The sequence below is a fragment of the Tachypleus tridentatus genome, chromosome 1 (assembly GCF_004210375.1).
Source record: "Tachypleus tridentatus isolate NWPU-2018 chromosome 1, ASM421037v1, whole genome shotgun sequence".
In the NCBI taxonomy this organism is placed as follows: Eukaryota; Metazoa; Arthropoda; class Merostomata; order Xiphosura; family Limulidae; genus Tachypleus; species Tachypleus tridentatus.
In genome coordinates, this window is record NC_134825.1 from 66,222,937 (window position 1) to 66,240,072 (window position 17,136).

At 35.4% G+C, this 17,136-nt stretch overlaps 1 protein-coding gene across 4 annotated transcripts in view; it reads left to right on the forward strand.

Moving 5' to 3' along the window:
* LOC143250836 (uncharacterized) overlaps positions 1-17,136 on the forward strand; it is a 71,801-nt gene that overhangs the window by 51,699 nt on the left and 2,966 nt on the right. The window lies entirely within an intron of this gene.

Here is a 17,136-nt window from a genome sequence, read left to right on the forward strand (position 1 = left end):
AGTTATGATTTAATGGTAATGTTCTCCTTTCCTCCCTTCATTTACTACTATTTTACAGAGTTATGACCGAATGGTAATGTTCTCCTTCCCTCCCTTCATATACAACTATTTTACAGAGTTATGACCGAATGGTAATGTTCTCCTTCCCTCCATTCATTTACTACTATTTTACAGAGTTATGATCGAATGGTAATGTTCTCGTTCCCTCCCTTCACTTACTATTATTTTACAGAGCTATGATCGAATGGTAATGTTCTCCTTTCCTCCCTTCATTCACTACTATTTTACAGAGTTATGACCGAATGGTAATGTTCTCCTTCCCTCCCTTCATTACTACTATTTTACAGAGTTATGACCGAATGGTAATGTTCTCCTTCCCTCCCTTCACTTACTACTATTTTATAGAGCTATGATCGAATGGTAATGTTCTCCTTCCCTCCCTTCATTTACTACTATTTTACAGAGTTATAACCGAATGGTAATGTTCTCCTTCCCTCCCTTCACTTACTACTATTTTACAGAGTTATGATTTAATGGTAATGTTCTCCTTTCCTCCCTTCACTTACTACTATTTTACAGAGTTATGATCTCATGGTAATGTTCTCCTTCCCTCTTTTAATTTACTACCATTTTACAGAGCTATGACCGAATGGTAATGTTCTCCCTCCCTCCCTTCACTTACTGCTATTTTACAGAGCTATGACCGAATGGTAATGTTCTCCTTCCCTCCCTTCATTCACTACTATTTTACAGAGCTATGACCGAATGGTAATGTTCTCCTTCCCTCCCTTCATATACAACTATTTTACAGAGCTATAATCGAATCGTATTTCTTCTTCCTTCCCTTCATTTACTACTATTTTACAGAGCTATGACCGAATGGTAATGTTCTCCTTTCCTCCCTTCACTTACTACTATTTTACAGAGTTATGATCGAATGGTAATGTTCTCCTTACCTCCCTTCACTTACTACTATTTTACAGAGCTATGATCGAATGGTAATGTTCTCCTTCCCTCCTTCACTTACTACTATTTTACAGAGTTATGATCGAATGGTAATGTTCTTCTTCCCTCCCTTCACTTACTATTATTTTACAGAGCTATGATCGAATGGTAATGTTCTCCTTTCCTCCCTTCATTCACTACTATTTTACAGAGTTATGACCGAATGGTAATGTTCTCCTTCCCTCTTTTCACTTACTACTATTTTACAGAGCTATGATTTAATGGTAATGTTCTCTCTTTTCCTCCCTTCACTTACTACTATTTTACAGAGCTATAATCGAATGGTAATGTTCTCCTTCCCTCCCTTCACTTACTACTATTTTACAGAGCTATGATTTAATGGTAATGTTCTCCTTTCCTCTCCTTCACTTACTACTATTTTACAGAGTTATAATCGAATGGTAATGTTCTCCTTCTTTCTCTTCTCTTACTACTATTTTACAGAGGTATGATCGAATGGTAATGTTCTCCTTCCCTCCCTTCATTTACTACTATTTTACAGAGTTATGACCGAATGGTAATGTTCTCCTTCCCTCCCTTCACTTACTACTATTTTACAGAGCTATGATTTAATGGTAATGTTCTCTTTTCCTCCCTTCACTTACTACTATTTTACAGAGCTTTAATCGAATGGTAATGTTCTCCTTCCCTCCCTTCATTTACTACTATTTTACAGAGTTATAACCGAATGGTAATGTTCTCCTTCCCTCCCTTCACTTACTACTATTTTACAGAGCTATGATTTAATGGTAATATTCTCATTTCCTCCCTTCACTTACTACTATTTTACAGAGTTATAACCGAATGGTAATGTTCTCCTTCCCTCCCTTCACTTACTACTATTTTACAGAGTTATGATTGAATGGTAATGTTCTCCTTCTCTCCCTTCACTTACTACTATTTTACAGAGTTATGATCGAATGGTAATGTTCTCCTTTCACTTACTACTACTATTTTACAGAGCTATAATCGAATGGTAATGTTCTCCTTTCCTCCTTTCATTTACTACTATTTTATAGAGTTATGATTTAATGGTAATGTTTTCCTTTCCTCCCTTCATTTACTACTATTTTACAGTGTTATGACCGAATGGTAATGTTTTCCCTCCCTCCATTCATTTACTACTATTTTATAGAGTTATGACCGAATGGTAATGCTCTCCTTCCCTCCATTCATTTACTACTATTTTATAGAGTTATGATCGAATGGTAATGTTCTCCTTCTTTCTCTTCTCTTACTTCTATTTTACAGAGCTATGATCGAATGGTAATGTTCTCTTTCCCACCCTTCACTTACTACTATTTTACAGAGTTATGACCGAATGGTAATGTTCTCCGTCCCTCCTTTCATGTACTACAATTTTACAGAGCTATGATTTAGTGGTAATGTTCTCCTTCTCTCCCTTCACTTAATACTATTTTACAGAGTTATTATCGAATGGTAATGTTCTCCTTCTCTCCCTTCACTTACTACTATTTTACAAGGCTATGATTTAATGGTAATGTTCTCCTTTCCTCCCTTCACTTACTACTATTTTACAGAGTTATGACTTAACGGTAATGTTTTCCTTTCCAACCTTCACTTACTACTATTTTACAGAGCTATAATCGAATGGTAATGTTCTCCTTCCCTCTTTTCACTTACTACTATTTTACAGAGTTATGATCGAATGGTAATGTTCTTCCTTCCCTTCCTTCACTTACTACTATTTTACAGAGCTATGATCGAATGGTAATGTTCTCCTTTCCTCCCTTCATTTACTACTATTTTACAGAGTTATGACCGAATGGTAATGTTCTCCTTCCCTGTCTTCACTTACTACTATTTTACAGAGCTATGATTTAATGGTAATGTTCTCTTTTCCTCCCTTCACTTACTACTATTTTACAGAGCTTTGATCGAATGGTAATGTTCTTCTTCCCTCCCTTCATTTACTACTATTTTACAGAGTTATAACCGAATGGTAATGTTCTCCTTCCCTCCCTTCACTTACTACTATTTTACAGAGCTATGATTTAATGGTAATGTTCTCCTTTCCTCCCTTCACTTACTACTATTTTACAGAGTTATAATCGAATGGTAATGTTCTCCTTCTTTCTCTTCTCTTACTTACTATTTTACAGAGGTATGATCGAATGGTAATGTTCTCTTTCCCTCTTTTCTTTTACAACTATTTTACAGAGTTATAACCGAATGGTAATGTTCTCCTTCCCACCCTTCACTTACTAGTATTTTACAGAACTATGATTTAATGGCAATGTTCTCTTTTCCTCCCTTCAGTTACTACTATTTTATAGAGCTTTAATCGAATGGTAATGTTCTCCTTCCCTCCCTTCATTTACTACTATTTTACAGAGTTATAACCGAATGGTAATGTTCTCCTTCCCTCCCTTCACTTACTACTATTTTACAGAGCTATGATTTAATGGTAATATTCTCATTTCCTCCCTTCACTTACTACTATTTTACAGAGTTATAACCGAATGGTAATGTTCTCCTTCCCTCCCTTCACTTACTACTATTTTACAGAGTTATGATTGAATGGTAATGTTCTCCTTCCCTCCCTTCACTTACTACTATTTTACAGAGTTATGATCGAATGGTAATGTTCTCCTTCACTTACTACTATTTTACAGAGCTATAATCGAATGGTAATGTTCTCCTTTCCTCCTTTCATTTACTACTATTTTATAGAGTTATGATTTAATGGTAATGTTTTCCTTTCCTCCCTTCATTTACTACTATTTTACAGTGTTATGACCGAATGGTAATGTTTTCCCTCCCTCCATTCATTTACTACTATTTTATAGAGTTATGACCGAATGGTAATGCTCTCCTTCCCTCCATTCATTTACTACTATTTTATAGAGTTATGATCGAATGGTAATGTTCTCCTTCTTTCTCTTCTCTTACTTCTATTTTACAGAGCTATGATCGAATGGTAATGTTCTCTTTCCCACCCTTCACTTACTACTATTTTACAGAGTTATGACCGAATGGTAATGTTCTCCTTCTCTCTCTTCATTTACTACTATTTTACAGAGCTATGATTTAATGGTAATGTTCTCCTTTCCTCCCTTCACTTACTACTATTTTACAGAGTTATGATTTAATGGTAATGTTCTCCTTCCCTCCCTTCATTTACTACTATTTTACAGAGTTATAACCGAATGGTAATGTTCTCCTTCCCTCCCTTTCACTTACTACTATTTTACAGAGTTATGATTTAATGGTAATGTTCTCCTTTCCTCCCTTCACTTACTACTATTTTACAAAGTTATGATCGAATGGTAATGTTCTCCTTCCCTCCCTTCATTTACTACTATTTTACAGAGTTATGACCGAATGGTAATGTTCTCCTTCCCTCCCTTCACTTACTACTATTTTACAGAGCTATAACGAATGGTAATGTTCTTCCTTCCCTCCCTTCACTTACTACTATTTTACAGAGCTATGATCGAATGGTAATGTTTCCTTCCTTCCCTCCCTTCACTTACTACTATTTTACAGAGCTATGACTTAATGGTAATGTTCTCCTTTCCTCCCTTCACTTACTACTATTTTACAGAGTTATGATCGAATGGTAATGTTCTCCTTCCCTCCCTTCATTTACTACTATTTTACAGAGTTATGACCGAATGGTAATGTTCTCCTTCCCTCCCTTCACTTACTACTATTTTACAGAGTTATGATCGAATGGTAATGTTCTCCTTCCCTCCCTTCACTTACTACTATTTTACAGAGCTATGATCGAATGGTAATGTTCTCCTTCCCTCCCTTCACTTACTACTATTTTACAGAGTTATGACCGAATGGTAATGTTCGAATGGTAATGTTCCTTTCCCTCCCTTCATTTACTACTATTTTACAGAGTTATGACCGAATGGTAATGTTCTCCTTCCCTCCCTTCACTTACTACTATTTTACAGAGTTATGATTTAATGGTAATGTTCTCCTTGACCGAATGGTAATGTTCTCCTCCCTCCCTTCACTTACTACTATTTTACAGAGCTATGATTTAATGGTAATGTTCTCTTTTCCTCTCTTCAGTTACTACTAATCGAATGGTATGTTCTTCTTCCCTCCCTTCATTTACTACTATTTTACAGAGCTATGACCGAATGGTAATGTTCTCCTTCCCTCCCTTCACTTACTACTATACAGAGCTATGACTTAATGGTAATGTTCTCCTTTCCTCCCTTCACTTACTACTATTTTACAGAGTTATGATCGAATGGTAATGTTCTCCTTCACTCCCTTCACTTACTACTATTTTACAGAGTTATGACCGAATGGTAATGTTCTCCTTCCCTCCCTTCACTTACTACTATGTTATAGAGTTATGGTCGAATGGTAATGTTCTTCTTCCCTTCCTTCACTTACTACTATTTTACAGAGCTATGATTTTATGGTAATGTTCTCCTTTCCTCCCTTCATTTACTACTATTTTACAGAGTTATGACCGAATGGTAATGTTCTCCTTCCCTCCCTTCACTTACTACTATTTTACAGAGCTATGATTTAATGGTAATGTTCTCTTTTCCCCCCTTGAGTTACTACTATTTTATAGAGCTTTAATCGAATGGTAATGTTCTCCTTCCCTCCCTTCATTTACTACTATTTTACAGAGTTATAACCGAATGGTAATGTTCTCCTTCCCTCCCTTCACTTACTACTATTTTACAGAGCTATGATTTAATGGTAATATTCTCATTTCCTCCCTTCACTTACTACTATTTTACAGAGTTATGATCGAATGGTAATGTTCTTCTTCTTTCTCTTCACTTACTACTATTTTACAGAGTTATGATCGAATGGTAATGTTCTTCTTCTTTCTCTTCTCTTACTTCTATTTTACAGAGCTATGATCGAATAGTAATGTTCTCTTTCCCTCTCTTCATTTACAACTATTTTACAGAGTTATAACCGAATGGTAATGTTCTCCTTCCCACCTTTCACTTACTACTATTTTACAGAGTTATGACCGAATGGTAATGTTCTCCTCCCTCCCTTCACTTACTACTATTTTACAGAGTTATGATCGAATGGTAATGTTCTCCTTCTCTCCCTTCACTTAGTACTATTTTACAAGGCTATGATTTAATGGTAATGTTCTCCTTTCCTCCCTTCACTTACTACTATTTTACAGAGTTATGATCGAATGGTAATGTTCTCCTTCACTTACTACTATTTTACAGAGCTATAATCGAATGGTAATGTTCTCCTTCCCTCCTTTCACTTACTACTATTTTATAGAGTTATGATCGAATGGTAATGTTCTTCTTCCCTCCCTTCACTTACTACTATTTTACAGAGCTATGATTTAATGGTAATGTTTTCCTTTCCTCCCTTCATTTACTACTATTTTACAGTGTTATGACCGAATGGTAATGTTTTCCCTCCCTCCATTCATTTACTAGTATTTTATAGAGTTATGATCGAATGGTAATGTTTTCCTTCTTTCTCTTCTCTTACTTCTATTTTACAGAGCTATGATCGAATGGTAATGTTCTCTTTCCCTCTCTTCAATTACTACTATTTTACAGAGTTATGACCGAATGGTAATGTTCTCCTTCCCACCCTTCACTTACTACTATTTTACAGAGTTATGACCGAATGGTAATGTTCTCCGTCCCTCCTTTCACGTACTACAATTTTACAGAGCTATGATCGAATGGTAATGTTCTCCTTCCCTCCCTTCACTTACTACTATTTTACAAGGCTATGATTTAATGGTAATGTTCTCCTTTCCTCCCTTCATTTAATACTGTTTTTCAGTGTTATGATTTAATGGTAATGTTATCCTTCCCTCCCTTCATTTACTACTATTTTACAGAGTTATAACCGAATGGTAATGTTCTCCTTCCCTCCCTTCACTTACTACTATTTTACAGAGTTATGATTTAATGGTAATGTTCTCCTTCCCTCCCTTCACTTACTACTATTTTACAAAGTTATGATCCCATGGTAATGTTTTCCTTCCCTCCCTTAATTTACTACTATTTTACAGAGTTATGACCAAATGGTAATGTTCTCCTTCCCTCTCTTCACTTACTACTATTTTACAGAGCTATGACCGAATGGTAATGTTCTCCTTCCCTCCCTTCACTTACTACTATTTTACAGAGCTATGATCGAATGGTAATGTTCTCCTTCCCTCCCTTCACTTACTACTATTTTACAGAGCTATAATCGAATCGTATTTCTTCTTCCCTCTCTTCATTTACTACTATTTTACAGAGCTATGACCGAATGGTAATGTGCTCTTTCCCTCCCTTCACTTACTACTATTTTACAGAGCTATGACCGAATGGTAATGTGCTCCTTCCCTCCCTTCACTTACTACTATTTTACAGAGCTATGACTTAACGGTAATGTTGTCCTTTCCTCCCTTCACTTACTACTATTTTACAGAGTTATGATCGAATGGTAATGTTATCCTTCACTCCCTACACTACTACTATTTTACAGAGTTATGACCGAATGGTAATGTTCTCCTTCCCTCCCTTCACTTACTACTATTTTACAGAGTTATGATCGAATGGTAATGTTCTTCTTCCCTTCCTTCACTTACTACTATTTTACAGAGTTATGACCGAATGGTAATGTTCTCCTTCCCTCCCTTCATTTACTACTATTTTACAGAGTTATGACCGAATGGTAATGTTCTCCTTCCCACCCTTCACTTACTAGTATTTTACAGAGCTATAATTTATGGCAATGTTCTCTTTTCTCCCCTTGAGTTACTACTATTTTATAGAGCTTTAATCGAATGGTAATGTTCTCCTTCCCTCCCTTCATTTACTACTATTTTACAGAGTTATAACCGAATGGTAATGTTCTCCTTCCCTCCCTTCACTTACTACTATTTTACAGAGCTATGATTTAATGGTAATGTTCTCATTTCCTCCCTTCACTTACTACTATTTTACAGAGTTATGATCGAATGGTAATGTTCTCCTTCTTTCTCTTCTCTTACTTCTATTTTACAGAGCTATGATCGAATAGTAATGTTCTCTTTCCCTCTCTTCATTTATAACTATTTTACAGAGTTATAACCGAATGGTAATGTTCTCCTTCCCTCCTTTCACTTACTACAATTTTACAGAGCTATGACTTAGTGGTAATGTTCTCCTTCCCTCCCTTCACTTACTACTATTTTACAGAGTTATGATCGAATGGTAATGTTCTCCTTCTCTCCCTTCACTTACTACTATTTTACAGAGCTATGATTTAATGGTAATGTTCTCCTTTCCTCCCTTCACTTACTACTATTTTACAGAGTTATGATCGAATGGTAATGTTCTCCTTCACTTACTACTATTTTACAGAGCTGTATTGTTCTCCCTCCCTCCCTTCACTTACTGCTATTTTACAGAACTATGACCGAATGATAATGTTCTCCCTCCCTCCCTTCACTTACTACTATTTTAAAGAGCTATGATCGAATGGTAATGTTCTCCTTACCTCTCTTCACTTACTACTATTTTACAGAGCTATAATCGAATCGTATTTCTTCTTCCTTCCCTTCATTTACTACTATTTTACAGAGCTATGACCGAATGGTAATGTTCTCCTTTCCTCCCTTCACTTACTACTATTTTACAGAGTTATGATCGAATGGTAATGTTCTCCTTCCCTCCCTTCACTTACTACTATTTTACAGAGTTATGACCGAATGGTAATGTTCTCCTTCCCTCCCTTCACTTACTACTATTTTACAGAGCTATGATTTAATGGTAATGTTCTTCTTCCCTCCCTTCACTTACTACTATTTTACAGAGCTATAATCGAATGGTAATGTTCTCCTTCCCTCCCTTCACTTACTACTATTTTACAGAGTTATGATCGAATGGTAATGTTCTTCTTCCCTTCCTTCACTTACTACTATTTTACAGAGCTATGATTTAATGGTAATGTTCTCCTTTCCTCCCTTCATTTACTACTATTTTACAGAGTTATGACCGAATGGTAATGTTCTCCTTCCCTCCCTTCACTTACTACTATTTTACAGAGCTATGATTTAATGGTAATGTTCTCTTTCCTCCTCTTCACTTACTACTATTTTACAGAGCTATAATCGAATGGTAATGTTCTCCTTCCCTCCCTTCACTTACTACTATTTTACAGAGCTATGATTTAATGGTAATGTTCTCTAATTTTTTTCCTTCACTTACTACTATTTTACAGAGTTATGATCGAATGGTAATGTTCTCCTTCCTTCCCTTCTCTTTCTACTACTATTTTACAGAGGTATGATCGAATGGTAATGTTCTCTCCTTTCCTCTTTTCTTTTACTACTATTTTACAGAGTTATAACCGAATGGTAATGTTCTCCTTCCCTCCCTTCACTTACTACTATTTTACAGAACTATGATTTAATGGTAATGTTCTCTTTTCCTCCCTTCAGTTACTACTATTTTATAGAGCTTTAATCGAATGGTAATGTTCTCCTTCCCTCCCTTCATTTACTACTATTTTACAGAGTTATAACCGAATGGTAATGTTCTCCTTCCCTCCCTTCACTTACTACTATTTTACAGAGCTATGATTTAATGGTAATGTTCTCCTTTCCTCCTTCACTTACTACTATTTTACAGAGTTATAACCGAATGGTAATGTTCTCCTTCCCTCCCTTCACTTACTACTATTTTACAGAGTTATGATTGAATGGTAATGTTCTCCTTCTCTCCCTTCACTTACTAATATTTTACAGAGTTATGATCGAATGGTAATGTTCTTTTTCACTTACTACTATTTTACAGAGCTATAATCGAATGGTAATGTTCTCCTTTCCTCCTTTCATTTACTACTATTTTATAGAGTTATGATTTAATGGTAATGTTTTCCTTTCCTCCCTTCATTTACTACTATTTTACAGTGTTATGACCGAATGGTAATGTTTTCCCTCCCTCCATTCATTTACTACTATTTTATAGAGTTATGACGAAATGGTAATGCTCTCCTTCCCTCCATTCATTTACTACTATTTTATAGAGTTATGATCGAATGGTAATGTTCTCCTTCTTTCTCTTCTCTTACTTCTATTTTACAGAGCTATGATCGAATGGTAATGTTCTCTTTCCCACCCTTCACTTACTACTATTTTACAGAGTTATGACCGAATGGTAATGTTCTCCGTCCCTCCTTTCATGTACTACAATTTTACAGAGCTATGATTTAGTGGTAATGTTCTCCTTTTCTCCCTTCACTTAATACTATTTTACAGTGTTATTATCGAATGGTAATGTTCTTTTTCTCTCTATTCATTTACTACTATTTTACAAGGCTATGATTTAATGGTAATGTTCTCCTTTCCTCCCTTCACTTAATACTGTTTTTCAGTGTTATGATTTAATGGTAATGTTATCCTTCCCTCCCTTCATTTACTACTATTTTACAGAGCTATAATCGAATGGTAATGTTCTCCTTCCCTCTTTTCACTTACTACTATTTTATAGAGTTATGGTCGAATGGTAATGTTCTTCTTCCCTTCCTTCACTTACAACTATTTTACAGAGCTATGATTTTATGGTAATGTTCTCCTTTCCTCCCTTCATTTACTACTATTTTACAGAGTTATGACCGAATGGTAATGTTCTCCTTCCCACCCTTCACTTACTAGTATTTTACAGAGCTATGATTTAATGGCAATGTTCTCTTTTCCTCCCTTCAGTTACTACTATTTTATAGAGCTTTAATCGAATGGTAATGTTCTTCTTCCCTCCCTTCATTTACTTCTATTTTACAGAGTTATAACTGAATGGTAATGTTCTCATTCCCTCTCTTCACATACAACTATTTTACAGAGCTATGATTTAATGGTAATATTCTAATTTCCTCCCTTCACTTACTACTATTTTACAGAGTTATAATCGAATGGTAATGTTCTCCTTCTTTCTCTTCTCCTACTTCTATTTTACAGAGGTATGATCGAATGGTAATGTTCTCTTTCCCTCTTTTCTTTTACAACTATTTTACAGAGTTATAACCGAATGATAAAGTTCTCCTTCCCACCCTTCACTTACTAGTATTTTACAGAACTATGATTTAATGGCAATGTTCTCTTTTCCTCCCTTCAGTTACTACTATTTTATAGAGCTTTAATCGAATGGTAATGTTCTCCTTCCCTCCCTTCATTTACTACTATTTTACAGAGTTATAACCGAATGGTAATGTTCTCCTTCCCTCCCTTCACTTACTACTATTTTACAGACCTATGATTTAATGGTAATATTCTCATTTCCTCCCTTCACTTACTACTATTTTACAGAGTTATAACCGAATGGTAATGTTCTCCTTCCCACTCTTCACTTACTACTATTTTACAGAGTTATGCTTGAATGGTAATGTTCTCCTTCTCTCCCTTCACTTACTACTATTTTACAGAGTTATGATCGAATGGTAATGTTCTCCTTCACTTACTACTATTTTACAGAGCTATAATCGAATGGTAATGTTCTCCTTTCCTCCTTTCATTTACTACTATTTTATAGAGTTATGATTTAATGGTAATGTTTTCCTTTCCTCCCTTCATTTACCACTATTTTACAGTGTTATGACCGAATGGTAATGTTTTCCCTCCCTCCATTCATTTACTACTATTTTATAGAGTTATGACTGAATGGTAATGTTCTCCTTCTTTCTCTTCTCTTACTTCTATTTTACAGAGTTATGATCGAATGGTAATGTTCTCTTTCCCACCCTTTACTTACTACTATGTTACAGAGTTATGACCGAATGGTAATGTTCTCCTTCTCTCCCTTCATTTACTACTATTTTACAAGGCTATGATTTAATGGTAATGTTCTCCTTTCCTCCCTTCACTTAATACTGTTTTTCAGTGTTATGATTTAATGGTAATGTTATCCTTCCCTCCCTTCATTTACTACTATTTTACAGAGTTATAACCGAATGGTAATGTTCTCCTTCCCTCCCTTCACTTACTACTATTTTACAGAGTTATGATTTAATGGTAATGTTCTCCTTTCCTCCCTTCACTTACTACTATTTTACAAAGTTATGATCCCATGGTAATGTTTTCCTTCCCTCCCTTAATTTACTACTATTTTACAGAGTTATGACCAAATGGTAATGTTCTCCTTAACTCCCTTCACTTACTACCATTTTACAGAGCTATAACCGAATGATAATGTTCTCCTTCCCTCCCTTCACTTACTACTATTTTACAGAGCTATGATCGAATGGTAATGTTCTCCTTCCTTCCCTCCCTTCACTTACTACTATTTTACAGAGCTATAATCGAATCGTATTTCTTCTTCCCTCTCTTCATTTTCTACTATTTTACAGAGCTATGACCGAATGGTAATGTGCTCCTTCCCTCCCTTCACTTACTACTATTTTACAGAGCTATGACTTAACGGTAATGTTCTCCTTTCCTCCCTTCACTTACTACTATTTTACAGAGTTATGATCGAATGGTAATGTTATCCTTAACTCCCTACACTACTACTATTTTACAGAGTTATGACCGAATGGTAATGTTCTCCTTCCCTCCCTTCACTTACTACTATGTTATAGAGTTATGGTCGAATGGTAATGTTCTTCTTCCCTCCCTTCACTTACTACTATTTTACAGAGCTATGATTTTATGGTAATGTTCTCCTTTCCTCCCTTCATTTACTACTATTTTACAGAGTTATGACCGAATGGTAATGTTCTCATTCCCTCCCTTCATTTACTACTATTTTACAGAGTTATGACCGAATGGTAATGTTCTCCTTCCCACCCTTCACTTACTAGTATTTTACAGAGCTATGATTTAATGGCAATGTTCTCTTTTCCTCTCTTCAGTTACTGCTATTTTATAGAGCTATAATCGAATCGTATTTCTTCTTCCCTCTCTTCATTTACTACTATTTTACAGAGCTATGACCGAATGGTAATGTGCTCCTTCCCTCCCTTCACTTACTACTATTTTACAGAGCTATGACTTAACGGTAATGTTGTCCTTTCCTCCCTTCACTTACTACTATTTTACAGAGTTATGATCGAATGGTAATGTTCTCCTTCCCTCCCTTCACTTACTACTATTTTACAGAGTTATGACCGAATGGTAATGTTCTCCTTCCCTCCCTTCACTTACTACTATGTTATAGAGTTATGGTCGAATGGTAATGTTCTCCTTCCCTCCCTTCACTTACTATTATGTTATAGAGTTATGGTCGAATGGTAATGTTCTTCTTCCCTTCCTTCACTTACTACTATTTTACAGAGTTATGACCGAATGGTAATGTTCTCCTTCCCTCCCTTCATATACAACTATTTTACAGAGTTATAACCGAATGGTAATGTTCTCCTTCCCACCCTTCACTTACTAGTATTTTACAGAGCTATAATTTATGGCAATGTTCTCTTTTCTCCCCTTGAGTTACTACTATTTTATAGAGCTTTAATCGAATGGTAATGTTCTCCTTCCCTCCCTTCATTTACTACTATTTTACAGAGTTATAACCGAATGGTAATGTTCTCCTTCCCTCCCTTCACTTACTACTATTTTACAGAGCTATGATTTAATGGTAATATTCTCATTTCCTCCCTTCACTTACTACTATTTTACAGAGTTATGATCGAATGGTAATGTTCTCCTTCTTTTTCTTCTCTTACTTCTATTTTACAGAGCTATGATCGAATAGTAATGTTCTCTTTCCCTCTCTTCATTTACAACTATTTTACAGAGTTATAACCGAATGGTAATGTTCTCCTTCCCACCTTTCACGTACTACAATTTTACAGAGCTATGATTTAGTGGTAATGTTCTCCTTCCCTCCCTTCACTTACTACTATTTTACAGAGTTATGATCGAATGGTAATGTTCTCCTTCTCTCCCTTCACTTAGTACTATTTTACAAGGCTATGATTTAATGGTAATGTTCTCCTTTCCTTTTTTCACTTTCTACTATTTTACAGTGTTATGACCGAATGGTAATGTTTTCCCTCCCTCCATTCATTTACTAGTATTTTATAGAGTTATGACCGAATGGTAATGCTCTCCTTCCCTCCATTCATTTACTACTATTTTATAGAGTTATGACCGAATGGTAATGCTCTCCTTCCCTCCCTTCACTTACTACTATTTTACATGGCTATGATTTAATGGTAATGTTCTCTTTTTCTCCTTTCACTTACTACTATTTTACGGAGTTATGATCGAATGGTAATGTTCTCCTTCCTTCCCTTCACTTACTACTATTTTACAGAGCTATGATCGAATGGTAATGTTCTTTTTCCCTCCATTCATTTACTATTATTTTACAGAGTTATGATCCAAAGGTAATGTTTTCCTTCCCTCTCTTAATTTACTACTATTTTACAGAGTTATGACCGAATGGTAATGTTCTCCTTCCCTCCCTTAACATACTACTATTTTACAGAGCTATGACCGAATGGTAATGTTCTTTTTTCCTCTTTTCACTTACTGCTATTTTACAGAGCTATGATTTAATGGTAATGTTCTCCTTTCCTCCCTTCACTTACTACTATTTTACAGAGCTATAATCGAATGGTATTTCTCCTTCCCTCCCTTCATTTACTACTATTGTACAGAGTTATCACCGAATGGTAATGTTCTCCTTCCCTCCCTTCACTTACTACTATTTTACAGAGCTATGATTTAACGGTAATGTTCTGCTTTCCTCCCTTCACTTAGTACTATTTTACAGAGTTATGATCGAATGGTAATGTTCTTCTTAACTCCTTTACACTTACTAATATTTTACAGAGTTATGATCGAATGGTAATGTTCTTCTTAACTCCCTACACTTACTAATTTTTACAGAGTTATGACCGAATGATAATGTTCTCCTTTCCTCCCTCTCCTAAAATATTTTCGATGAAATGCTAACATTATCCTCATTAGAACAGTAGCTTTTTTTCAGAAAATGGCCATGTGGGTAATGCATGCCAAAGAGTAATTTCAGAAAGTTTACAAGCATGATTCTGTAGAGAAATACCAAGGATATAAATCTTACTTCCCAACGCACAGTGAACTACAATGGTTAGTTTCAGGAACACTTCAGAAATATAGAAATCTACAGCACAATCAACAATTTTCTCCATTAAATGTACAATTCATAACTATACAGTAGCCAAAGCCTGCTATTTTATGTGATGATAATTTCTGCAGTACTTTGTTTTCATGTGAACATGTAGATACACAATCGGCAATGTGCAAAACATTTATACATCTAATGCATCTGATGTTTCATATATACGTTATAATTAAATGGAACAATATAAAAAGGCATGTGCATATATACATATATATAATTTATATGGAAACCAGTGACTGTTATGTCACGCTTTATTTATCGAAATTGGAGGAGTCGTAAAAACAAAAATTCCTTTATCGGGATAGAATAGTTTGATTACTGTGTGCTCATCATGGTTTCAGTGATCAGGGTGCAATTACTATTTCTTTGTTGATCAAGCTTGATTTCACAAAATGTATTTGTTTCGGGCACCTATGAAATGTCCGGCTAGATATGTACTGTGATGTAGGGAGGGTAGTACTTGCATCATTGGCTAGGTGATTAAGGCACTCGACTCGTAAACCGAGGGTCGCGGGTTCGAAACCCCGTCACATCAAACATGCTCACCCTTTCAGCCGTGGGGGCATTATAATGTGACGATCAATCTCATTATTCGTTGGTAAAAGAGTAGCGATTTTTGTAATAAACATTAACCATTTCTCATTAAAAATTAAATAAAACAAGAACCCAAAACGCAGGATAATGTTCGCAATCCATGTTTTTGTGTAATTAATGCAAATTTTACCAGTCCTCCAATCTGAAGTTTAAGATAAGATTCTCTCAAGTGACACAGATGATTCCTTCTGTCGTTAGTAAGAAAGACAAATGTGTGATTGTAATCTTGCTTAGCAGCCGCGAACTTATTATAATATCACCGGTCCGTAGTAAAAAGCGACGGGTGGTGATGACTAGCTGCCTTCCCTCTAGTCTTACACTGCTAAATTAGGAGCGGTTAGCACAGATAGCCCTCGTGAAGCTTTCCGCGAAATTAAAAAATAAACAAACAAGTAAACTTCCAAACATAGTGCTCTGATAAAACTTAGCTCTCTCTATTATAAGAACGCTTCCATATACATCCCATATACTTACAACGGTAAGTTTACGAATTTACAACGCTAAGATCAGGGGTTAATTTCCCCTCGGTAGACTCAGCATATAGCCCAATACTGCTTTGCTGTACGAAAGAAACACACACACACTCTATATATATCACAACTACATTAATGTGTTTTTTTGTTGTTTAAGGAACACAAAATATTTTGGGCCACTTGTACTGTATGCTGTTTATGTATCATAATGACACTGACAGGTCAAGAATTTTGGACTTAAAAGGGTCATCTACAAAATTCAATATCTTATTTACTTCTCAGAATGAGTCTATTTATAGTATTATGTTTGATTGTTTTTCTTTTCGGATAAGCCATAATGTCACCAATTAGACTAAAGTTCCTCTCTTATCCATTAAGGGAGGTGGTATATTTAATGAACGTCAACCTTAACACTTAGAAAGTGAATGTACACAAAACTTGTATCTGTAAACAGTGTATGTTGTGCCGGCGTTTCTGAATGACGTGTCTGACCAGCAGGCAACATTATAATGTTGTAGATGATTATTTCAGCTTATGTGAGCTCTTAATATTGCCAGTATTTCAAATGAAAGCTCTCATGCCGACTTTTGTATTTGAAACGCTTTCAGAAAAAAAAAACACACACACACACATATATATATATGCTATATTTATATAGCATATAAAAATATATTTTACTTACTTGTGGAATGTAACGCCCTCCGCCATCGATTCTTGGTTACGACATGTGTAACAGTTAATTGAATAGCACTGTGTTCCTTTCGAGTCGTGATTGAGATGTACAACTATCATCTGCCATTTTACATCTCCTACCAGTTCAAATTTCAACACACAGTAATGGCGACCACATGATATCTGTTCCCTAATGACAAAGAGTAGTGACTGGACAGTCTAGCATTTTTTATATGTGTATATATATATATATACACGATTAGACGTCCAGCATAAGTTAGTGATATATGTTGTGTTTTCGAATTATTTTTTAACGATAA